At 43.5% G+C, this 26894-nt stretch overlaps 1 protein-coding gene across 11 annotated transcripts in view; it reads right to left on the bottom strand.

Annotated features, from left to right (window-relative positions):
• KIAA1217 (KIAA1217 ortholog) overlaps positions 1-26894 on the bottom strand; it is a 609023-nt gene that overhangs the window by 239509 nt on the left and 342620 nt on the right. The window lies entirely within an intron of this gene.

Here is a 26894-nt window from a genome sequence, read left to right as displayed (position 1 = left end):
CCAAGTGTCAATATGGATTAAAAACATTGAACCAACACCAGATAAAGACAGATTACAGAACACAACAATATCAACTTCCATTGAAACTCAAAATGAGAGGATGCTAGGAGGTTAAAACCTACGAGGACTATTGTTGGAGGAATTTACCAGCTCGCAGGTGGCAGTTTGCAATGTGTCGGCGCTTTTATATATCAGAGTGGTGCTTGAAACACTACACAGTGCGATAATGTGTCTTATCAGAGCTCGTGAGTGGCTTAAAGGGTACTTAGCATGTCATCTGCTATACTGTCATTCTGGGTCAGCGGTGGTTTGCTAGCAGCATATGTAGCATCTAATTAGGTTTTATAGCTAAAATTTACATTTCTCTACTTAGAATTTCTCGTAATTCTCATCATACATCATCTGCAACTCCCCACTTTCTCTAAAAACAAAATTAAAGGTACATGTTGAGTGTTGTATGATACGTGTGTGAAAGGGAGACCAGAAACAAGAAAGTTTCCTGAGGCTTTGAGCAGGAGTGTGGTGCCATACTCTAGGTCAGCCTCTCAACCAGGGTGCCTTGAGGTTTCTTCAGGGGTAATAGGAATGGATTAAGCACGAGATCGTGTGAAATGCGTTAACAAGTCCTGTATTCATGTCCTGGTGTTTTGTGTGTCCTATGGATCAATGAATACACAGTATATTCATCTATCCTCCGGTGTGCGGCTGACCCTTCTTCCTATTGCATCGTGTGTGGTGGCGAGCCAGAGCCTGCACCTGTTGTGGATTAATCTTGATTGTTTGCCTGAGCGGTATACCTTCTGTTCTTTGGTTTCTTCAGGGGTGCCTTGGCAACATTTCTCAAAATTGCCCAAAACTTGTCTGCAAGCCAGCGGGTGGAACAAGTCTGCCTTTTAGTTACACAAAGTTACAGGTTTTCATTGTGAACCATTATGACCTTCTAGCCGCCAGCGTCCTGACAACCAATGATATCATCAGTTGATAAGGAGGATGTCAGCTGCCTGCACAGCATCCTAGTTTGACCCTCCCCTGCCCCTCTCCATCAGTGCTGGGGTTACATTAGCTCAGTGATGGAGAAAAACCGAGGGAGAAAAGAAACAATGGAATACTAGTCAGTACCAGTGTGTAAAAGAGTATTTGCTTTGGAAGAATAAATCACCTCTAATGTTGGGTGTCCTACATGTGTGGATGTTGCTGCGTTATATAACACGATTAGAGTAGTTTTTCATAATTTACAATGGGGTGTCCTTTTAAAATTATAGACAGTCTTGATGCACCCCATTTTAGAATGGGGTGCCTCAAGACTGTCCATAATTGTAATAGGTACCTCAGGACTGTCCATAATTTTAAAGGGTGCTTTGACTGAAAAAAGGTTGAGAAACACTGCTCTAGGTCATCTTTTTCACATTTTCAACACAGAGGAACCTTAGAAATAGCTTTCTGGTCTCAGGGAACCCCTGCTAAAATTACTATATCTTAAACTCGTGATATATTAGTGTGATGGTCAGTGGGAAGTCTGTTCCTATCTGTAAGGAATTACCAAATTATGTCAGTGAGAATTTATCTGAATGGCAAACATTTCTGATTGCTCAAGGAACCCCTACCAACCTCTGGAGGAGCCCAAGGGGTCAACTGAACCTTTGTTGGGAACCCCTGCTCTACATGACCAAGTGAATCTGTATTTTGCCCACCTTGGATGGAGTAATATGTTCACTCTACTGTATGGAGCATATGGAGCAAATCTGTTACAGCTCTGTCCATCTTTGTTCAGGCATTGCTTGTTTTTAACCCTGATCCTTGTTTGGCTCATCCTGCCCTTCTACAGCCCAGTGAATTTCAAATGTACACAATACAACACTGGGAGTGGCCTTGAGGGTATTTAGGTAACAGTATCTCAACAGGCTGTTGTTGTGTGTTGAAACCAGCTACCTAAAACAAGAGCTATAATACTGAAGCCTGTTTCCCATTGTTGCTGATCCAGATTTTGTGACCCTTCTCTCGACTTCTACCTTCTCGTTGCCAACCAAGAGAATCTGGCTACTCTGACTCTGTTTGTCTCCTGCCAAGACCACGGACTGAACTTGACTACTCTCACCTCCAGCCTAGTTTACTACTCACTCATTGCAACCCTGGACCATGACTACTCTCTGCGTGCCACCTGCCAGGACACTTTGCTTTAATCCAACTATGCTCTAATCCACTTTATCCGCACCATTGTGCTCTCTCAATTCTAAATGGGGTGATTCTTAGGGCCAGGACCTGGTACCAGCACACAGGGAAGCTCACCTCCAGCATAAGGACCTCTAGTAAAAACCATCTGGTGCCTAGACTGCGTGTCGTGGGTGAGCCCACATCGCCACCAGGGGGTGTAATAACAATGTCTTCCTCTCAGACCTCTAGTCTGAGATTCCTGTGCAAGTTTTCATTACTGAGCAAGTCAAAGGTTACACAAGGCTATGTACGCTTCCCTTTAGCCCATGTTTGGTCATTGAGTCACCTAGTGATGCATTGTAGGGAGGCATTTCTCATGTGGGTAGAGAGTGGATCAGTGTAAAAAATTTACTGGCTGTGTATTTTCTAGTAAACTTGTTACTTTACATTAGATGAAACAAATACAATTTATCTTTAAAAGGTTAGTTCACAGCTTGGAAACCCCCCAAGGTAAGTACAGAGGGGACCAGGGGGGTGTAGAAGGTGTCTGGTGTTCGTTCGCTTTTACATTTTTGCTGTAAGAATTAACTAACACTTTAAAGTTAGGCTGTGGGCATTTTAGTATTTACATATTATAAAAAATCAGTAAACTAACTTTAAACAAAACAAGCCCTACAGACCTCTGTAGCTACAGGCACCGTGGAGTAATTTTTGCTCAAAATTTACAACAGAAGCACTGCAGAGGTTCATCTTGTTCTCTCAGTCGCTTTTATGACTTTAGTGTTTCTGGTGTGAACTTAAAGATTAATTCACCAGAGTGCCTATAACTACAGAGGTCAGTAAGGGCTGATGGTGAATAAGTAAATACGAGAATGTTTATAGCATAGGCACAGGTTTGCTTTGAGAAGTTAGAAGAGGGGAGCAAGTGTGTTTGAAAAAGAAAGCGTGATCCCCTGAGGAAGATGTGAGGGCTTGCCCTGAGTAGGTCAAGCGGGGATCCTTTTCTGATATGAAACATAATTCTGCACCAAAAGAGACCTGTGTCAGCACCTGGTGTGTGGGTGTAGTGCTAGAGAGAAAAGAGCAGTTCATGCAAACACCTCTGTCAGACCGGGTTTCGCATAAGTGTGGGGCTTGTAAAAGGAGTGTAAAGCGGTTTCGTTCAGCGGTTCAGTTGTGCATTTTTAAAGTGTATGACACTTGACATTTGAAATCGAACTTGAACCGAACTGAAAATTGTACCTGACTCTTTTTAAAATTGCACAACGGCCAGCCCATACAAATGTGAACCAGCTTCATATTAGATGTGGTTCAAAAGGCATCCAATTTGCATATATGTGAAAGGGGGGGGCTGGGTTGGGGGGGGTTTGGGTGGAGGAGGGGGGGGGGTTGCTTAGAGAAACCTGCAAGCCATGAGCATGTGGGAAAACCTATGATTACCTGTAGGGTTCCTACTATACTAATTCAAAGATCCTCTACTACAGATTGAGGGTGGCCACAGACTTGACAATCTGAAGCTAAGCCACTGGCTTGAGGTATGTATTTGCACAGGGAAATCTTCCAGCTTGTTGGAGAATATTCCTATAGGTGGCCTGACCCTTACTTCTGCTATGAAAATGAGGAAAGGAGTAAAGTACCATGACTGAACCACTCTCACTTGTGGAAGTGGATCAGTACAGGCTCCGGGCCTCCGACGACTTATTTAAAGCAGAACTACAGGCAAAATTTGTTCATTTTGGTTAGCTCATTGGAGGGTTATAACCCCTGTCATTTTTTTATATCTGCGTCCAGTTGGAAAAATTTCCCTTCACCTCCAGTCCTATAGCCAAAACAGGATACGAGAAGAAATCCCTCCAAAGCGGTTGTCACCAGAACTAGTGTCCCCATTGGAAGATTTCTCCTCTACTACTTTCTTGGGGGCAACCCAACTTTTGTGATTTTGTGACAAATAGAGAGGTTGAATCTCCATAACGGGGGTAGATAGCAAGAAAAAAACGACATCCCCCTCCATATCCAAACTGAAAACAAAACTTTTTTCCCGATATCTCTTCACGCATTGTTTCCAGGCTATGGCTGCTCGTCAATGGCATCCCTCAATCTACTCAGACTGTTTTACTGAGAAGTTATCAGCTGGACCAAGGATTGTTATTCCTTCTGAGTGGTGCTCTGCAAAGTCTGTCAACAAATCTACCTGCTTGTGTATTCTACAGCCTGTCATCTCTTTTAGTACCTACATCACATATGGCATCCCCTGCATGTCCTTAGATGTGAATATCTGAGTTAAGGGTCCCAGTGCAGGAAAACTTTTTAATGAAGCAAGTTTCCTAAATTAAACCCAACCCACAGCTTCCTGCCAGCGGAAAGAAGAGAACAGCAGACAGCTAGAGGGGAAAAACACATATAAAATATAATCCGATCCGAGCTGAGTGTCAGGGCGGATGGAGGATGATAGCGCAGGAGGTGAGGAAGGAAAAGTCCTTGATTAAGTATCAGGCTAAAGGAAGAAATGCTCAGCATGATAAGTCCTGTCCAGACCTAAGGGCTCCCACACCCCCCCCACCCCGTGGGAAAGGAAGAGTGACGGCTGATGGAACAGATGATGATACTGGTCATCTGCAAATGTAATTAAAGGACTATAAACCTAAGACAACAAGGTACTTTACTGAACACAGCTACTTTTAACAGTAACCAGTATGTATGTAAAAGTTCTCCCAGCTGATTAAAGTGTTACTAAACCCAGGACCCTGCATTCACTATATTTGGTCTCCCACAGTACACACAACATGGAAATGCAATTATTTTAGTAAATATAAACTGCTAAATACCTTTTCTCATCAGCAGTTAGAGCAGTCGTGTGACTTCTATCAGTGTCCAGGAGAGCACTGGTTAAAGCTCGTAGAAGGAGTTTTCATTCTCCCTTGATTGTCCTGTGAGGTTGCAGGACCCCTGACCTTCTGTCTGGACAGTCCTGATTGGCCCCGTATTGATCACATGCACTCTCTCAAGAAAAAAACAACAACTCTAGCAATACACACCAAACTGAGCATGTGCAGCTTGCCCCCAAGTCTCTGTTCTATCAAGAAATGGATTGGGGACAGTAGAAGAAGGGGAAGATCAGAGAAGACAGGATCAAACATAGTTTTTACACAATGCAGTGGATTAACCCCCTACATTCCACAATTCTTATAGAAAGCATGCTTTACTGCAAATACAGACTGAGTTTACTGTTGTGGGTTTAATAACACTTTAAGGAATAACTTTGCATGTCTCTTCTGCAATAATCAGCTGCCTGTTCCCAATTTTTTAGTTAGTTTTAGTTCCACTTTAATGCTCCATTCCTAGTTTCCTTGATGCTTAGTTTAGCCATCACTGGTTAGTAAAGTGAACATGTTTCTAGGATGTCTACAGTAGATGTTTTAGGAGAAAAAAAGTTTTTTTTCTTTATTTTCCCTTTTATTAACTGCTTCAACAGACTTAAAAAAAAACCTTTTTAATGACAAGATTTGCCAACCTCTTACCCCTTTCATGTCTTTGCACCTTAGAAGTTCCTGTGTTATTCACTATCCATTTATCATAGTGATGTTTCTATCTGCCGTATCAAAATCTGGAAATGTAAGTAATAAGTAAGCTGTTACTTTAACCAGACTGTTATTATTTTGTAGAATAAATAGACGTCCGTAAGAGGGATTGAACGGCTAAACTCATTTTGATAACATTCACTGATCTGAGCCTTTGCTTTGTATACATTAATGGCATTTCTTCGGCTACGCTAATCCGGACTCTCCTTTTTTTTTTTCTCTTGTAAAAGGTACATTGTATCAGCTCTGATCACCTTTTTTATATCACTTCTGCTGTGCTGGTATTAATAGGACTCTTTTGTGAGTGCTATTCAGACCCAAGGAACAAGAAGACAATCTACTAGGATTAACTTCACAGTCCGTTATTGTCTGCCCTGCGGTAATGCTATATTCAATGCATTCTGATTTGAGGTTTATCCATTGTACTGCACAGTATGACAGCATTCTGATCCTTCTACAGAAACCATTAATGTTCCGATACACAAACCCTGTATTCTGTCCGCTTCCAGATGTGTTTGGTATGTTAGATGGTCTTCTTGGAGAAGTGTAGGATAGACCCTACGGACCAGCCTTTCTCAAAAAGGGTTCCTCCAAGAATTGATAAACCCTGTATTCTGTCCGCTTCCAGATGTGTTTGGTATGTTAGATGGTCTTCTTGGAGAAGTATAGGATAGACCCTATAGACCAGCCTTTCTCAAAAAGGGTTCCTCCAAGAATTGATAAAGCAGGGGTGTCCAAGCTATGGCCCAAGATGGCTATGAATGTAGACCAATACAAAATCATAAACTTACTTTAACCTCTTAAGCTCCGGTATTTTATTCCCTTCATGACCAGGCCATTTTTTGCCATATGGCACTGCGCTACTTTAATGGGTAATTGCACGGTCATGCAAAGCTGTACGCAAATGGAATTTGTATTATTTTTCCCCACAAATTGAGCTTTCTTTTGGTGGTGTTTGATCACCAATGGGTTCTTTATTTTTTTATTATATAAACTAAAAAAGACCGTACATTAAAAAAATGTTTACTTTCTGCTATAAAACAATAAAATAATATCAATAAAAAATTTAAAAAAATCAAATTTCTTCATAACTTTAGGCCAATGATTTGGAGAGTTGTCCCAATACTACTTTTGACAATATAGTGCGTATGTATGTATGTATGTATGTATATATATATATATATATATATATATATATATATATGCATCTGTATCTATTTATAAAAATTATCTTATGTGTTTTACTCATTTTAGAGAGACCAAATGCATAAAATCTGTATGTAAGGAAGAACAGGCTCAGGAAATCCTCAGGATTCTCTCAGTACAAACTGTACCATCTCCTGAACAAGCAACCGTCATCATTTACACAGTGTGTGTTAGCTTGAATTTGGCTGCCATGGTCTAGCGTGGCATCCCATTCAAGACAAGCTGCGAAGACTTGTCAGGATGACTGAATAATTTAGAGTTGAGAAGATGACAGGCTAGTACACCGCAAAACTCTCCCACCCGACAAAGTGTGGGCTGAACATACGCTGCTGAGCTCTACAACGACGGTACCGAGCTCCCGACAGTATGCAGGAAACAGAAGGGACCTATATATGAGCGACAATTAATCCCCCGCACATGTACCACATATTGGTCTATTGTCTACGGTGAAGAGGGAGTGATTGTTTATTAGTTTGTTACATTGCTAAAGAACCTTTTCAGCATTTGGGCCTACTCAGTATTGTGTACTGGCATAATCAATTGTGGGTGCAGCACTTCAAGTTTACCCTGTAAAGACATGGTTATGCCATAAACCATCTTCTCTATTATTTCTATACTTTATAATAATTTTTAATAAGCTCTTCTATGTACATAGGTCCCAGGTATAGGTCACATGACCAGTCGATAATGTGACATTACCAGCATTTTAGTAGTTCAGGTAGCTGCCAGGTCTCCTTTAAATTCTATTGGCTGCCACACAGTGTGAGGCAGTAGATTGCCTTGCACTTCATTGTGCTGAAAAAACGTTTGGCCTGCCATATTATTTTTTAGAGTACACCACAGCAATATGACAGTGTGAGCTGGCCAGGTAGGAGACAAGCCATTTTGCCTTGTTTTGAAGTGGGACAGTGCTGGAATAGCCACCAACACAGTCCTACCACACCTGGTGTGGACAGATCCTAAGTCTAGATTCACACCTAAGCATTTTCCACAGTGTTTTCCAGAAACGCACTACAGTCCATTTAACATGATTTCCTATGGGACACATTCACATCTGCGCGTTTTCACTCGGTGAGTTTTTTGGAAAGGGTCTGGGACAACGCAAAAAGTTGTGGTTTTGGTTATATAGACTTCAATGGAGACGTTGCAGAAATGCATGTAGTGCGTTCTTGCTGCGTTCTTTATGTCTTTTGCATTTTAATCTGCTTACCAACAAGGAAAAAGAAAAAGGATCAAAAACACGGCAAAAACATAGGAAAATGCATGTGGAAAAAACACAACGCAAAAAGCACTGTAGAAATGGATCAAACGCAAACTGCATATGTTTGAACCTAACCTTAGGGTAGATAGCTGAACAGCATGTGGGACACTAATAGCACTGTCACAAAAATGTAAAAAAGTTGCAAAGCATGTGTCCCAAACCTTTTTACTGGAGTGTCCTGTTAATGCAGAATTAATCCATTAATTTAGAATTGAGCTCCAGGCTCCCTACCCAAAAAATTAAAAGTCAGCAGCTACTAATATTGTAGCTGCTGATTTTTAATATAAGGACATGTCCCGTCCAGGGATCCAGCGATGTCCTCACCTGAGCCGATCTTTTCAATCAGCTTCGGGTGCAGGCGCTGGCATCTTAAAGCGGAGTTCCACCCCTGCTCCCCATTAAGGATTGGCACCTTTGGGGAGTGGGGGGGACAGGTACCCGAATTTGACAGGTACCCACTCCCACGTTCGCTGCTATTGCCCAGGTGATCGGAAATGGAAGTTGTCCTCCTACCCTCCTTACCTAAAGTCTTGTAGGACATGTGACAGGTCCCAAAAGACGACGGGGCCATTTAGAAAATGCAGCGCTACTCGCGCATGCGCAGTGGGCATCCGGCTATGAAGCCGCAAGCTGTCACAGCCGGGTGCCCACACTGAAGATGCCAGCCTCCTGGAATACAGGACGGCGTGTGAAACGGGCTGCGGCGGGGGCAACACGGGATTGTGGGACAGGTGAGTGGCTGTTTTTTAAAAGTCAGCAGCTACAGTTTTTGTAGCTGCTGACTTTTATTTTTTTAGAGTGAGTGGAACTCCACTTTAAGTAAAGGAAGCTGGCAGTGGAGCCTTGCGGCTTCACATCCGGTTTCCTACTGCACATGCCTGAAGTGCGCTGCACTTTGTGAATGGTCCCGCAGCCTTTTGGGAACTGTGATGTGTCCCAGAAGGCTGCAAGGAAAGGAGGGGATCTAACTTCTGGCTTCTGTGGCACATCTGACCTGAAGTGGGAGCGGGTACTTTTCATAACTAGGTACCCGCTCCCCCCCGAAAAAAAGGGCCAAATGTTGCAGTGGAAGGTGGAAGGATACAAACCAGCAAAACTTACCCTTTTGAGTGAAGTTCTGTTTTAAAGAGGCTGTAAAGTAAGTTTTTTTACATTAAAAAAAATAAACATACTTAGCTGCTCTTTGCAACGGTACCGCACAAAGTGGCCCCGAACCTCCTTTATCTGAGGTTCTCCACTGGCGCTCTTTACTCCTCTTCTTCCTCTTCCATGCGCCACCATTGGAAGCCACTTCCTATGGGGCTAGACGTGCGGGCGCACTCCTAGGCCGGGCTGTATGCGTCCATAGACACACACAGCCGCTCGGTCCCCCCAATGCATAGAATGCATTAGGGTACGAAAAAACTTTTGATTTCAACAGTTTCCCAAAACAGTAGACTTAAGGCATGCTGGTAATAACAACTGTCACAGTTGTTCGTGCTCTCAGCTGAAGCTGTCAAATGGCTGATGTCATAACTGATCACATGTGCAGCACCATGGCATCTACAGATCAATCACAGGCTAAGATGGCAGCTTCCCTGGGTGTAAAGGATAGGAGGGTTTAGTTCCACTTAAATGAAGAAATAAAGGAAGAAATACTCCGCAGTTATGCAGGGTTCCACGCTAAGAATAAAATTAGCCCAGTGATCGAACGTATTCCAGGGTCTTAAATTAACAAGCAAAACATCAGCCAAGCCAAGTACTTCAGGCTCCCTGAATAACTTACGGACGCTATGGCAACTTGGCGCAGTGACTTTACGCAGTCCCGTGTCCCTGCACAGATGCGGCATTAACAATGTATTATACAAGCGATCTCTTCTGCATATATTACATATTCCCTGTTCCTAACTGCGGGGAAATTCCAACAATGCAGAACGATTATCCCAACAGCAATACATGCCGACAAGGATTTTAAAATGGCCTGACATTTGGAACTTCCTGCTATTTAAGAGGAGAGCACAACAGTTGCATTTAAAGAGGACCTATCTGGGTATTCTAGCCGAGAACTTAGTCCTGAACCCCATCTAAGTTCCCAGAACTTGGAATATAGACCTCCTGGGCATCACCAGCTTATAACCAATGGAAAAATACAGTTAATTCTTTACTTGAAAGAGAGAAACCTACCAACCAACAAAGAGGGTGCCCACAACTATGTCATAACATATGGGAAGCCTGTTTGAACTCGCCTACACCCCCTTCCTACCCTGACCACATTCAAGCCTCTTAAACTCCTTAGAGGATGAGTGCACTTTCAGATAAACTATCCAATCCTCCCCTCCCCCGGACATATACCTACCCGCAAGGCTTTTTTTCTTAGAAAATAGGTGCAGGAACTCAACCATGTCCCACCAAAACAACCCCTCTCCCCCCACCACACACACACACCTACCAAGCAGCATCAAATAGTAGGTGTGGCCAAATGTCACTAAAAGTGTGAGGGTCTTAATAGGGTATTAAATAACAGGAGTGTATTAAGGCCAGGGTGCAGAATTCAGGGGTGCATTACATACAGAGTGCAGAGTTCAGGGGTGTGCACTGCATTCAGAGTGCAGCATTCAGGGGTGCGCACTGTGTTCACAGTGTGGAGTTCAGGGGTGCGCACTCCATTCAGAGTGCAGCGTTCAGGGGTACACACTGGGTTCAGAGAGCAGAGTTCAGGGGTGCGCACTGTGTTCAGAGTGTAGTGTTCAGGGGTGCGCACTGTGTTCAGAGTGCAGAGTTTAGGGCTGTGCACTGTGTTCAGAGTGCAGAGTTCAGGGGTACGCACTGTGTTCAGAGTGCAGAGTTCAGGGGTACGCACTGTGTTCAGAGTGCACAGTTTAGGGGTGTGCACTGTGTTCAGAGTGCGGAGTTCAGGGGTGCGCACTGTGTTCAGAGTGCGGAGTTCAGGGGTGCGCACTGTGTTCAGAGTGCAGAGTTCAGGGGTGCGCACTGTGTTCAGAGTGCAGAGTTCAGGGGTGTGCACTGTGTTCAGAGTGCAGAGTTCAGGGGTGTGCACTGTGTTCAATGTGCGGAGTTCAGGGGTGTGCACTGTGTTCAGAGTGCAGAGTTCAGGGGTGTGCACTGTGTTCAGAGTGTGGAGTTCAGGGGTGCGCACTGTGTTCAGAGTGCAGAGTTCAGGGGTGCGCACTGTGTTCAGAGTGCAGAGTTCAGGGGTGCGCATTGTGTTCAGAGTGCAGAGTTCAGGGGTGTGCACTGTGTTCAGAGTGCAGAGTTCAGGGGTGTGCACTGTGTTCAATGTGCAGAGTTCAGGCATGCACTACGTCCAGAGTGCAGAATTTAGGGGTGTGTTACACACAGAGTGTAGAGTTCAGCCCTCTTTCACAGCTGCTTACCTCTGCATCCCCCATCAACCTTTCACTTTCGCCCCTCTTCATCTCTGACCTCTGCTCAGAACCCCCCTCCACTGCTCCACCATCTTCCACATATCTTATTGTTGTTGCCTTATAAGCTGAAGCACCCAGTTGATTCTAGTACCTCCCCACACACTATAGGTGGCTCTACCTCTCTCACTTGCAGGGTGATCATCCAGTGGGGGCATCAGTATCTGGGCACCAGGGGAAAAAAAAGGAGATCACAAAGGGGCAGCCTACCATGCAACCCCACCCACTCATGACTGTCTGCACCCCAGGCATCTTCCTCTCCCTTGTTCCCATCCTGCACTGGGTGGGATTTGCTAGGGAGATCTGATCTGTGGGAGCTTCTGGGAGACAAGCTATCAGAAGTCAGAAGTCGGACTTCTCTGTTTACAAAGCGATAGTGGTGAGCACAGAGCAGAGGGTCTGAATCAGAGCTGGTGGAACTGAGTTCCACCTAGTCCCAGCTGGAAAAAAAAGCCCTCCCTAACGGAATATGACAGCCACGGCCTGCTGCAACGGTTCATTCAGGTAAGTATGTAAGGGTAGCACAGAGGCTAAATGGTTAGCATTTCTGCCTCGCAGTACTAGGGTCGTTAGTTCAAACCCAGCCATGGCACTACCTGCCTGGAGTTTGCATGTTCTCCCTGTGCCTGCGCAGGTTTTTTCCCTGTGCCTGTGGGTTTCCTCCGGGTACTCGGGTTTTCTCCCACACTCCAAAGACATGCTGGTAGGTTAATTGGCTCCTTTCTAAACTGGCCCAAGTATGTGTATGTATGAATGTAAATTAGAGACCTTAGATTGCACACCCCTTGAGGGTTAGGGACTGATGTACAATCAGGGGCGGACTGACAACTCATGGGGCCCCCAGGCAATAGGAAATAATGGGGCCCCGTGTCCTCTCCCACACTCTAAAAAAGCCTATGAAAGGTACCAGGGGCATCTCATGGGGTCCCCTACTGACCCCGGGCCCTTGGCAGTGCCCGAGTGACTAAATGGTCAGTCCGCCCCTGTGTACAATATATATGTAAAGCGTTGCATAAATTGACGACACTATAGAAGTACCTGAAATAAATAAATAATAAGTATGTGCTGTATCTCAAAGTGCACTTATTTTGAACGCCAAGCATAACAACTTAATTCATATATATTCCTCTCTGCACCAAATGCCTTTGCAAACCTGGATATTACCTTGAAAAAGTATCTCTGACATCATCACTGTTCTGTACATAGCCTGTGCAGAGAGCAGAGCTGTGGGAGGGACCTAACAGACTCCACCCAATACAGTCCGCCTACAGAATACTACAGGAGGGGGTGGAGACAAGACCCATTACACTGCACAAGGAGAGAAAGCAGCAGTGACTGGTCTTTATTAGGGGAAGCTCATGCACAGAAAGAAAGCTTCACACTGAATTACTGCACAGATCTGGAAGAAATACACAAAGCACATCAAGGAAGACTATACATGACAAATGTATTTAGACAATATTCGTTTTTCCTGGAGTTCAGCTTTAAAGTGAATGTAAACCCAGTTACAGACATCTCATGGTAATATCATTTCAAATGTAATCTTTTTAGATTTACAGATTTCATTAAAGTAACAACTGGTGATCCTGCCATGAAGGTCCTTGTTTAAGCACCTCCTGTTATATGGTGACAACATTCTGCCCTGTCTCCTGTGCAGTCATCCTGTCACATCCTTCCCATGGCACTTTGGTTTCACTACAAGGGTCGTTTTTGCATCCGTGGTAGGACTCTAAAGTGTTACTAAACCCACAACAGTAACATCAGTCTATGTATGCAGTAAAACATGCTTGTTATACTCACTGTGGTACCTAAGGGGTTAATCCTTCACATTGTGTAAAAAAAGCAGTTTAATCCTGTCTTCTCTGATCCTCCCCTTCTTCCACTGTCCCCAATCCATCTGCTGATAGTACAAAGCTCTAGAAGTCACTCTGCACATGCTTAGTGTGCATGGCTAGAGAGTTTTTTTTTTCCTTTGGTAGAGTGCATGTGAGCCAATCAGCACTGTCCAGAGAGTGGGTCATGAAGCCTCACAAGCCAAGTCAGAGCAGCATGAAAACTCCTCCTACAAGCTTTAACCAGTGCGCAGCTGGACACTGATACAAGTCACAAGAATTACCTTCAGCCTAAAATCAAACGTCAAAGTGTTACTAAACCCAGAACAGTAAAATATGCATTTGCAGTGTGTAAAAAGGCTGTTTGATACTGTCTTCTCTGATAATCCCCTTCTTCTACTGCCCCAATCCATCTGCTGATAAAACAGAGCCTTGGGGGTAATCTGCACATGCTCAGTTTGGTGTGTATTGCTAGAGAGTTTTTTTTTTCTTGGGAGGGTGCATGTGATCAGCACAGGGCCAAACAGCACTGTCCAGACAGAGGGTCAGGGGTTATGCAGCCTCATAGGACAATCAGGGGAGAATGAAAACTCCTAATACAAGTTTTAACCAGTGCTCTGTTAGAAGTCACAAGACTGCTATATACTGCTGATAAGAAAAGGTATTTAGCAGTTTATATTTACTAAAATAATTGCATTTCATGTTCTGTATAGTGTGGGAGACCAGATATAGTGAATGCAGGGTCCGGGGAGACCAGATATAGTGAATGCAGGGTCCGGGGAGACCAGATATAGTGAATGCAGGGTCCGGGGAGACCAGATATAGTGAATGCAGGGTCCGGGGAGACCAGATATAGTGAATGCGGGGTCCGGGGTTTAGTAACACTTTAATATAAATAAGGACTACATTTGATACCTTATAGCAGTTTATCTATATTATATATAATGTGTATTTATATACTCTATAAATATATATATATATACACACACATATTTTGGAGCCAGTGAAAAGCAGGTTGATTTCCTAAGTCCACCACGTCTTTTGTCATCTGTCACCTCGGGGGATACTTCACACTTCTCTCTGAACACGCTATTGCTTGTCTCTTAAAGCTTTGCAATTTCTCTGTGCTGCAGGCTGTGTCCTCTGCGCTCCATTCATCACCATCACTACTTACTGACTTTCTGTGCTCCAGACTGCGGACTGAGTGGCTGGATCCTTCCTGGGGGAGGGGGGGTCATGTCACTGGGTTATAGAAAACTGGCTGGAGTCATACCTGTCGCCATAGACAATAGATAACGGTCTGTTATATTTTGGATTGGGCGACAATCCAATGTCTATGTGGCAGCCTGAACTGCGGGTGAGGCCACTCTGAATGATTACGCGTGGCGTCCAGGCGCAGAGCTGCCGTCCCTGCTTTTGGCAATGGATACTGTAACAGAATACACCAAAGCTCCTGATTTTCCACAGATGGCTTACACACAAAAAATGTATATTTGATGAATGTGTGTTCACTAATAATCTTGATTCTGTGGTTTGAAATAATGGCTGGACAAGGGGGCAGCTGCTGTATTTGCTTGTTCTAGTTGCAGCCTTGTATTACTGCTCAGTAGTTCTGCACGGTAAGTACGTCACCACGATTGCCCATATCAGATTGCCCATAGCCCATAGCAGATTGCCCACAGCAGCCCTTAGTAAAAAGGCCTGTGTAAGCTCCATGTTGGTTTGCCTCCCAACCATGTGACAGTGTTCAGGACCTTGTGATTGGCTACGTGTGCTCTATGTCCTGCAGAGTACTGGTATGGTTTCCCATAGTGTACTGGATATTTCACAGGGGGAATCAGGAGAACAAGGAGCGGTGTATATTAGGCCTCGATCACATGGTGTGTATCAATGCATACCCCATGCGGCGGCTGTACTTTATATACGTATAAACGGCTGTACTTACCCACACAGGGCAAACACCATTGACATCTGTTGGGACACAGCGGCTACATGGATGCAGCTGCTGCTCCCAGTGTGACAACCGTGTAGCTGCATGTCCCTGAATTCACACTGTCTACATTTGGGGTCATGCACCTGCACAGATGTCACCCTGGGGGAAGCAGCTGAATCCTTGCAGCCACTGCGTCCAAATAGCCATGGATGGTACTGCCTGCACGGGGATACACGGAACACTTGCACATCCCTGTGTGGACTAACAGCCTTTGCATGGGGTACACATTGTTACATCCCGTGTACACGAGGCCTTAGGGCCCATTCACAATACAGCAATCACCTGCACTGCATTTACATGCGTTATGGCACCCACTAACATTTTGCGTTAAGGCATCCCATTTTTAGGAACTGACTGGCAATGCACCACAAGGGATAAAAAAACATGCATGCAGGGCTTCTGTCTCAGAGAATAGGTGCAGATACGCCCCACTTCTGAGTCATCCCTTGTCTCCGCCTCCAACCCACCTCCAAGCACCGCCTCTTGCAGGGGCATGTTTACCATGAGGCATTTGCCTAGCCGGCATTTTTCAGGGGGGCAGCACAGTCCCCTGGAAAAAGGGACACTTGCACCCTGGGGACCAGGTGGGTTCTGAGAGAGGCTGCGGGCTGCTTGATGGTGTATGCAGAGTCCAACTCCCGTTCCCAGGGATGTCCGGAGCTGTGAAGGTGTGTGTCTGTGGAAGAGTCTAAGAGTCTCTCGGGGGGGGGGGGGGCTCAAAACTGCCTAGGGCAGCACAAAACGTAAATAAACCACTGATCTCTTGATTCCACCACCTATCCACCTCCCAGTACTGCCCCTTTTAGAGAGCAGAGAACAAATCATCAATTTGTGGAGATAAGTAATTTGTATGGAATTTGTTAATGAAAGCAGGATAAGCAGTGAAAGAGATCCCCCAGTAACAATATACCCACCTAGCAACAACATATCCACCCTATCAACGATAGACCCCTGCCAGCAACAATAGATCCCCCAGCAACAATATACCCACCTATCAACAACAAATCCACCCTAGAACCTAACAACAATAGATCCATGCAGCCAGCAACAATAGTTCCTCCAGTAACAATATATCCACCTAGCAACAACAGATCCACCCTAGCAACAATAGACCCCTGCCAGCAACAATGGATCCCCCAGTAACAATATACCCAGCTAAAAACAATAGATCCACCCTAGCAACAATAGACTCCAGCCAGCAACAACAGATCCCCCAGTAACAATATACCCACCTAGCAACAATAGATCCACCCTAGCAACAATAGACCCCTGCCAGCAACAATCCCCCAGGAACAATATACCCACCTAGCAACAACAGATCCACCCTAGCATAAATAGACCCGACCAGCAACAATAGATCACCCAGTAACAATATACCAACCTGGCAACAATAGATCCACCCTAGCAACAACAGAACCCTGCCAGCAACAATAGATTTCCCAGCAGTCAGCATCAATCCACCTTCCAGCCGCCAGCAAAAATAGACCCCTCCCTCAACAATAGATCCCTCCCAAGAGCAATAGATCCCCTATCAATAACAGTAGACTTTACCAGCAACAATAAACCCCCTCCTGCAACATATCCCTCAGAAACAATAGATCCTCAGCAGCCAGCTGACCCCTCCCTCAACAAGAGATCCCTTCCAAGAGCAATAGATCCCCTATCAGCAACGGTAGACTTTCCCAGCAACAATAGACCCACTCCTGCAACATATCCCCCAGAAACAATAGATCCTCAGCAGCCAGCTGACCCCTCCCTCAACAAGAGATCCCTCCCAAGAGCAATAGATCCTCTATCAGCAACAGTAGACTTTCATAGCAACGATAGACCCCCTCCTGCAACAAACCCCCCCCCCCCCAGAAACAATAGATCCCCAGCAGCCAGCAATAACAGACCCTCCAGCACCCCTTGCCAGTACATACATTCAGTGCTGGAAGTGCCAGAAATGTGTTGCCTCTTGTTCCCACTGAAAAAATTCCTGCATGCATGACCCATTTTCCAAAATGCAGTACAACACTTAGTATATGCACTGTGGTGTGCTATGGTACATTGGGCTCTCATGTACAATGTGTTGGGGAGCCATTTACTATGAATGTCACTGCCATGAAATGTGGCAATGTGCATGAATACTCCAGCGATCGTTTTCAGGCACCCATGACACCTGTGGCTGCCTGACTACATGAAATGCAATTCATCTGATTGCATGCAGTCACTATTCAACCTACAATTTTTTGTGACTGCACAATTTTGTGTTTTGTGCACTTTTTCATGCTACGCATATAGGGCAGCCCATTCATTTCAATGGGCTACTATATGCGCAACAAACACACCAAAGTAGCCCATGCACCTTTTGGTGGATTGAGCCTCACAATTTTTTTAACTGCATGTTTTGCTACATTTGTCGTTTTTACATGCATAACGCACCTGTTTGCCGCATTTGAGATGCCTTTATAAATGAATGGCACCGCAAGCACAACATGCGATTCTTGCAAGGTTTTGCGCACGTTCATGAATCGCCCAGCTGTGAATGGATCAATGCAGTAGTAAATCAGGAAATGTGACTACTGAAAGTACGTTATACTTTCCCTCAAATGAACTTGAGTTTTAGATTCTGGAGTGGGCAGATCAAACATTTTATTTTGAATCTCTGTTCCCCCCCCCCCCCCCCCCCCCCCGGTTGGATTTTCTCACTTCTCTGTCCCGCTTTGTCTCCCTGTAGGCAGTGCGCAGGCTGAACAGCTGGCCCGGGCTGAGCTGGAATCAACACAACTTTCCCCCAAAATGTTTGTATGGCGCAAGTTGTTTACAAAGCCGAACAACAGCTGAATGGTGGGGATTATATTTTTTTCATTGATTTACTCCTCTCTTTTGTCATATTAATTGCATCCACTGCCAGGCACATTGTATAATTTATGAGGACTTTAACATTATAGAGATGGAGCTTTCATGTCCCCTGGTAGCAGACGGCATACAAAGTGCGGTTTAACTAAGTGGAAAGGTGCTGTAAAGCACGATATTGCAACACCGTGTCCTTGTAAATGTGCCCATAAAACAGGCCTCAAAGAGGATCCAGGGCACACGGTTTGCATTATGTTATTAACTCAACTATAACAATGACAACTTTGAAATTGTGTAGACAATAACAAAACACCCACCCACCACGGAGCACTTACACAAGGCTAACGAAAAAAAATGGCAGTTAATGTAAATTCATCTCTGTCCATCAAAATGGGAACATAAACAGATGAGATGCTGAACATATGTTGATACATATAAAAATATGTGCTTCATTCGCCAGATCGCTAAGAGGGCACCAAATTTTTCCTATGGAACTACTTCCTTGCTAAGCAAAGCAGTGAGATGACAATCGGTTACCAGCAAGAAAAGTTTTACAGCATGTTGGAAGCAGCTTGGTTAAGGGAAATGGTTAAAGTCCAACTCTGAGCAAAAAAAACCCAAAGTTTTTGCACGGGTCAACTACTCGTTTTGTTGAGGGGAGAAGAGAAACTCACCCAATCCTCCGCTCCACTGGTAAACAGCACCCCCCCCCCCCCCAAAAAAAGAAAAAAATTCAGAGGTGGACTGTTCCTGACGTCTTCACGTCCAGAGCAGGTCTATGGGTTTAATGACGTCAGGAACAGTCCACCGCACAAGGTCGCGGGGTGGTGGTGGTAGGAGCCACAGGGACCTGTCTTGTTTGGGGAGGATCAGAAGATTAGGTAAGTCTATCTCTGTTCTCCAATTCCCTAGACAAAAACAAGCAGTTAACCCGTGCAATGCAGGCACAGCTCCACTGCATGGGAAAACTTTTTTTTTTTTACCTGGAGTTGGACTTTAAGGCTCCATTCAATCGAGTGTATTTTCCCCTGCGCCTGCTGTTACGCAGCAGTTTAGGACAATGGAAATCACTCTATTCTCAACTATGCTTCTTCACATCAATGTAACATGGTGCGGAGTGATTTTTGAAAAGGTACAGGAGCTTCTTTTGGTGCAGCATGGTGTGTTTTTGGCCTCAAAGACATCAATAGGAGCGCAAGAAAAGCACATAAAAAATACATGTTCAGGTAAGCTTTGAAAATAAAAGAGAGGCTAGGCTGACCTGGATAATGGTCAATGAACGTTTGACCGCTATTCTTCAGGACAGGATGGCATACTTTGAAAAAACCTGGAATTCTTGGATGAAATATCTTTCAGCATCGTTCTAGGATAGATGGTAGTCAATATGGGATATTGATAAACAGTAATCGTCTTAATCCCCGCACCTGACTGCTAGCCGGATCCTCCTCCACCAAGCGCCCTTTCCTTCTTCCTTTTTTCTTTCCTTTTCTTCCCCTATCTCTATTCTCACTCCTCTCTCTCTCTCTATTTCATTTCTCCTTCTCTTTTCTTTTCAAGTCCCTTCTCTGGTTTTGGACACAGTTAACCAAGGGCCATGAGGGGCATATCCTCTTATGGCCTATCGGACATTTGAGGGTGATCGCCCCTTTATACAGGTCATGGTGGTCTATGACACCAGACCTGACAAACAGTTTTACATTAGATTTAGTTTTTCCTGTTATTGTTGCAGGTCTTCCATCTACAGGTCCCTAAGGGACCCCTTTTGTCACCATGAACAGATTATTATTATTATTATTATACAGTATTTATAAAGCGCCAATAGTTCGCTCAGCGCTGTACATTACAAAGGGGGACAGAACATGAGATAGAACAACAATACAATGCAAAACATGAGGGGATTGAGGGCCCTGCTCTTTCGAGCTTACAATCTAGGAGGGAGGGGATGGTGGCACAGGAGGAGATAGCTGTGGGGGATGGGGTGGTAGGAAGAGTGGAGGAGGTCGGCAGGTTAGCAGGGGGTGGGGTAGGCTTCCCTGAAGTGGTGGGTTTTCAGGGTGCGCCTAAAGGAGAGGAGAGTAGGTGATAATCTGATGGGTTGGGGCAGGGAGTTCCAGAGGATGGGTGACACCCTGGAGAAGTCCTGGAGGCGGGCATGGGAGGAGGAGACCAGGGAACTAGAGAGAAGGAGGTCTTGTGAGGAGCGGAGTGTGCGTGCTGGGCGGTACTTGGATATTAGGTCAGTGATGTAGTTTGGGGAAGTATGATGGACAGCTTTGTATGTCAGTGTTAGGATTTTGAATTTGATCCGTTGCGCAATCGGAAGCCAGTGGAGGGATTGGCAGAGGGGGGTGGCGGAAATGGAGCGGTTGGAAAGGTGAATGAGTCTGGCAGCCGTATTCAGGATCGACTGAAGCGGGGATAGCCAGCGGCGAGGCAGGCCAGTGAGGAGGGAGTTGCAGTAGTCGAGTCGTGATATGATGAGGGAGTGGATGAGCAGATAATTGTTTTGAAATATTGTAATTTGCGCATTGCCTGTTTCAGCCCGAAAGGGCTGCAGTTTATATGGAGGGAAAAAAATGGATGTATATTTTTCTGTACTGGCTTGTAACTTCTTTCTTATGGAAAAAACGAATAAACACTATTGAAAAGAACAGAAAAGATAGAAGCTGATTGGTTACCATTCACAGCTGCTCCAGTTTTAGTAAATTCCCCTCAAAGTCTACTGAATTATCGTGAATGGAGTGCCACTTGCTCCTTTGCTAATCTTTGCACCAACTGTGCAACAAACTCACAAATGTTAGCCTGCTTTCTGAAATCTGGCATAAGCATGATAAACTAGTTTGTGGCAGAAACAGGCTAGGTTCACAATGCTGCAATATGATTTTGATCTGACTTTCAGTGCAATTATGTAATGCTGCTTGGAGGCAATTTTAATAAGGTTTGTATATTCTATGCGGCCAAAAATCACACTGGAATTGCACCATAGTAGTACAGGAATCTTTTCCAAAATTGCTCTGTGCTGGGTCACATTGACATGAACGGACACCATTGAAAGCCATGTGATTTCCATTGTCATGTGATTCTGTGCATCTCAAGTCGCATCTGAAATTACGATACTGTTGACCAGACCTAAAGGCACTAATCTGTATTTAACCTCTTGCAGCCCACATAACACGACAAAGAGGGCGGGCTTTAAGGCCCACATCCTGCATATATGCGCCTATGGGCAGCAGAGTTTTTTGTGCTGAGAGCACACTTACTATGTGCCCCCAGAACAGAAACCAAGCTGTCAAAGACAGCTCTTGGTCTGTACTGGTCATAGGGAACCAACACAAGTGGTTCCTATTCATGTGACCATTGTGACATCCAATCACAGTGGTCATATGATTGAGCAGAATTTCCTGCCCCCCAAGCATAATATTCCAGTTAAAGTGACACCAGGGAAGGGGCTACACTGATGCGATGTGGACTACTTCTTAAACAGGCGCAGTGGTCTGATTTTAGAAAATTTGAGATAAATAGGTACATCTGAGAAATTTCTGTGGAAAATCTGTGGCAATTCTGCCAAACTTTCGCAAATTCAGAGAAAACATCGGGCTCAGAGAATTGTCACGCAGTTATAACACTGAAAGCAAAATGCAGCATATTTGCGGATGCAGTGACTGCAACTTTATTGATTAATGTCCCCCGATGTGTTTTAATGGTGAGAAGGGTGAGGTGGGACAGACGCCTCCACACTGTGACAGATCACAGGCTGCGCATGGTGTCCGCCACTGGGGATGTGCCCAATCCTGAGCATCCATGACTAGATTCCAGAGACTCCAGATCTATCCAATCCCCCCAGCACCATACCTTTCTCACCCTTTAGAGGAGCACAGTCCTCGATGGTACTACATTACAGCCAGGGCTTTTTTGTTGTTGCAAAAAATAGGTGCAGGAACTCATCCATGACCCCTCAACCCCCCCCCCCCCTACATCTTCCATTAAATTGGGGGCATTAAATACCAGGAGAGTGTTATGTACAGAGTTTGGGGGGGGGGTTTATGCACAGAGTGCAGAGTTCAGGGGTGCACTATGTGCAGAGTTTGGGGGTGCACTACATACATAGTACAGAGTTCAGTGGTGCGTTGCACACAAAGTACAGAGTTCAGGGGTGCGCTATGTGCAGAGTTTGGGGGCACACCATACATAGTACAGAGTTCAGTGATACGCTGCACACAGAGTACAGAGTTCAGGGGTGCGCTATGTGCAGAGTTTAGGGGCACACCATACATAGTACAGAGTTCAGTGATACGCTGCACACAGAGTACAGAGTTCAGGGGTGCGCTATGTGCAGAGTTTGGGTACGCACTACATACATAGTACAAAGTTCAGTGGTGAGCTGCACATGGAGTGCAGAGTTCAGGGGTGCGCTATGTGCAGAGTTTGGGGGTGCACTACATACATAGTAAAGAGTTCAGTGGTGCGTTGCACACAGAGTACAGAGTTCAGGGGTGCGCTATGTGCAGAGTTTGGGGGCGCACTACATACATAGTACAGAGTTCAGTGATACAGTGCACACGGAGTGCAGAGTTCAGGGGTGCGCTATGTGCAGAGTTTGGAGGTGCACTACATACATAGTACAGAGTTCAGTGGTGAGCTGCACACGGAATGCAGAGTTCAGGGGTGCGCTATGTGCAGAATGTAAATGTACATAAATGTAAAGTGCACACAAAAAGTGGAACAATGTGCCAGGAAGTGAATTTTTTTTGCACTTTTTTGTTTGCATCTTAAAATAAAACCTTAGTGAATTGTATTTTTGGGGTCCACCCATGCAATGTGATGGCTTTTCATGAGAATGGATTCCAGAGACTGTCTGACTGGAAAAGGCGGATTTGTGTAGACAAAAGCGTTATTCAAAAGTATAAGGAAAAATCGCAACTGAAATGACAGATGTGTCTAAAACACACATCAATATTTACACAACCAGGGCAAATCAGTTCATAGCCATAAAATGAAAGTCTACATCAAGTGAGTGAGCACAGGCCTCTGACATACAGGAGACAGCATACAGCACTTCGTGACACCAGGACCATGTACAGCACATAGAGATGAATGGCTCAGTACACAACACAGGATTTTGAAAAGCCCAATTGGCTCACGCAGTGTCTAACGTAGTCTGACTGTTGCTAAGACAGCCAATTCAAACCCCTTGCATGCGCTTTCTCTTCCCCTGTTACTGTAACTCTAAGGTCAGCATTGAGAGCTTGCTCCTGTCATGGTGGTGGTGAGCAGTGATTGCGGGGTGTGCTCTTTCAGTATTGTTCTTTTTAGTATTACTTTTCAAAGTTTTTGTTTTTTGAGTATGAGTTTTTGAGCTGCAGTCAGTTTTTTTTGCCTTTTTTGATTTATAGGTGTTAGAACTATACGCAAAACATTTTTTTTCCATTTGGATAGAGCAAAGGAGGACTATAACCCTTTTCAATTTAGTTTTTGCCATTTGTGTTCCATTGGGGGGATTTACCTTCAATTCCTGTCCCACAGCCAAAGCAGAAAGTGAGATAAAATCCATACAAATAAAGGGAATTCCTTGGAGACCCCCCAGATTACCAGAACTAGTGTCCCCATTGGAAGATTTCCCCTCTATTACTTTTTATGGGGACAACCCAATTTTTTAATAAATTATTAATATGTGTCGCGCTCCACCTAAAAAACGAAAGTGTATAAATTATATAAATTCTATACAATATATCCCCTATAATATCAAATAATATATCAATCCTCCCACACAAATGTGCAACCGTTCTCAAACTTAATATATAAAAAAAAAATCTAATAAAAAAATTAATTTAAACACCTGAGTGCTATAATTATTGTGTTGTGAAAAATGTGTTTTAAAGAACTAAATGAATTACTTGTAGGTGAATACAATCTATATAATTACATTTCTAATATAGAAAACTCTAAAAATAAAAAATATATAATTTCATAAGCATGATGTCAATAGCGTTAAATAAATTAATAATACAAGTGAAAAAAGACAATAATGTGATAAAATTTTTTGTGATATAAAAATTAGTCCTCGTTGTGATCTTGCTGTGCTGAGAAATATATATGCCCCTGAGTAAGCCACGTGACCCTGTGGCGCAACACGTAGTGGAGGGTCTCTGACGTCACGACGCCACCCAAGTCAGCAGAACGGCAAGTACTGTTAGTGTACACGAGCACACACTGAGGCAAAGCCTGTACCAAAATGCTATACACGTTTATTTTCCATGTGAGTGCGCATTGTTTTGAATTTAATAAAATTTTATATAAAAGGATAAGGCACTATGTGGAAATTTTTCTTTTCCATGCACTAACTGGAGGAATAAAGGGCAGAGGAGGAAATAGGAGACAGACCCCTGCAGGACAAGGGGAGAAATCCTCATCCATCCATCCTATACTCACCGGTTGGGCTATATAGTGAGGTGAGCATATATATTTCTCAGCACAGCAAGATCACAAAGAGGACTAATTTTTATATCACAAAAATTTTTTATCACATTATTGTCTTTTTTCACTTGTATTATTAATTTATTTAACACTATTGACATCATGCTTATTAAATTATATATTTTTTATTTTTAGAGTTTTCTATATTATAAATGTAATTATATTGATTGTATTCACCTACAAGTAATTCATTTAGTTCTTTAAAACACAACATTTTTCACAACATATTGATTAATTATAGCACTCAGGTGTTTATATTTATTTTTTATTAGAGTATTTTTTTATATATTAGGTTTGAGAACGGTTGCACGTTTGTGTGGAAGGACTGATATATTATTTGATATTATAGGGGATATATTGTATAAAATTTATATAACTTATACACTTTAGTTTTTTAGGTGGAGCGCAAAACATATTAATCATTTATTAATTGTCCTTTCAACACAGTTTTATGAGTATGTGTATTAATGTTGATGCACCACTACATTCACAGTAGCTAGTCACTTATATTGTTTTATATTAATACCACCTCCGTAGCTCACAAGTATCTATTTTTTACAACCCAATTTTTTATTTTATTCTTTTTTTACTTTCTCTTTTGATGATAATGGTAAACAGGACAAATAGAGAGAGTGAATATCCTTAACCACTTGCCATCCAGCCGCTGTATATAAACGGCCGAATGGTGGCAGTCCAGGGGCGGGTTGCCATTCATAAACGGCAACCCGCCGAACCCTCCGGACACAGTGGAACACCGATCGTCATACGGGACCTCTGTGCGAGGTCCCGATCATGTGATCACTGATTGGCCAATCAGTAATCACATGCATAGTATGCAAGATGTCACTTCTGACATCACTACATGTGAAATCTGTGAATGATCACAGAGATCACATGGTACAAGGCTAGTCACAACAGACTTGTACTATGTGACAAGCTGTGACCAATCACCGCTCACGCAGTAGTTCTCAATGGCTGCAAGAATGCAGCCAGAGAGAAGGAGAAATGATTGCTTTTACAGCCTTTATGGGTGTAACAGCAATCAGTGTGTAAAAAAAAAAAGAAGAAAATCTTCATCACCCCCCACAAGTAGTACAGCGTCACTATGGTGACACTGTACTGCTAGAGTGACAGTATGTAGAAAAAAAACCCATAAATAATAATATAAAAAAAATAATAAAATAAAAATGTAAACATTTTTTTTTAAATTATAATTTTTGGTTATAAACTAATTTGGGTTATTATTTTTTTTTTACTAAAAAGATAACTGAATAAATTTTGGCCAAGATTTATGATGAAATATTATTTATTTGTAAAATTTTATAAGAAAAACACTTTTTTTCAAACTTTTTGGACTTTTTCATTTTTATAGCAAAAAAAATAAAAATCCCAGTGGTGAAGAAATACCACCAAAATAAAGCTTTATCTATCTAAAAAAAATGCTAAAAAATGCATATGGGTACAGTGTTGAATGACCGTGCAATTGTCATTCAAAGTGTGATAGCGTTGAAAGCTGAAAATTGGCCTGGACAGGAAGGGGATGAAAGTGTCCGGACTTGGTTAATGGGGGCACAGACAGCAATAAAAACCTAAAAGGTGTTCTAATCCATCTCCACTCTATCCAAAACTAAAAAAAAATGTTTTCACTTCGGTTATACTTTAAAGGGCCGACGTAATAACTACATATCTGCTGATGCAAATTGTTATTATACAGAATTTATATAGCGCCAACAGTTTGTGCAGCACTTTACAAAATGAAGGTAGACATTACAGTTACAATACAATTTGGTACAAGAGGAAACAAAGGGCCCTGCTCATCAGAGCGTACAATCTCCCAAAAAGCTCAAACTTAAAAAATCGATTGTTCTCTATTGTGCCTGTTGACACCTGATCATGCGAACAGGCACCATAGAGAACAATTGATTTTTTAAGTTTTGAGCGTTTTTGGAGCTTCAAGTTTTGAGCAAGTGTGAATGCAGCCTAAGAGGAAAGGTTGAGTGATACAAAAGGTAATAACTGTGGGGGGGATGAGCTGATGGAGGAAATAAAAGGCAGTTTACTATGTAGAAGCAGGATAGGCTTCTTTACCCCCCTGGTGGTATTCCCGAGTGTAGCACGGGATTAACTTTCAGTACCAAA

Source organism: Staurois parvus, unplaced genomic scaffold (assembly GCF_062004578.1).
Source record: "Staurois parvus isolate SC_StPar_1 unplaced genomic scaffold, SC_StPar_1.0 ptg000636l, whole genome shotgun sequence".
In the NCBI taxonomy this organism is placed as follows: Eukaryota; Metazoa; Chordata; class Amphibia; order Anura; family Ranidae; genus Staurois; species Staurois parvus.
Note: the sequence above shows the minus strand (reverse complement) of the source record. Positions and strands in the feature narration are given on the sequence as shown.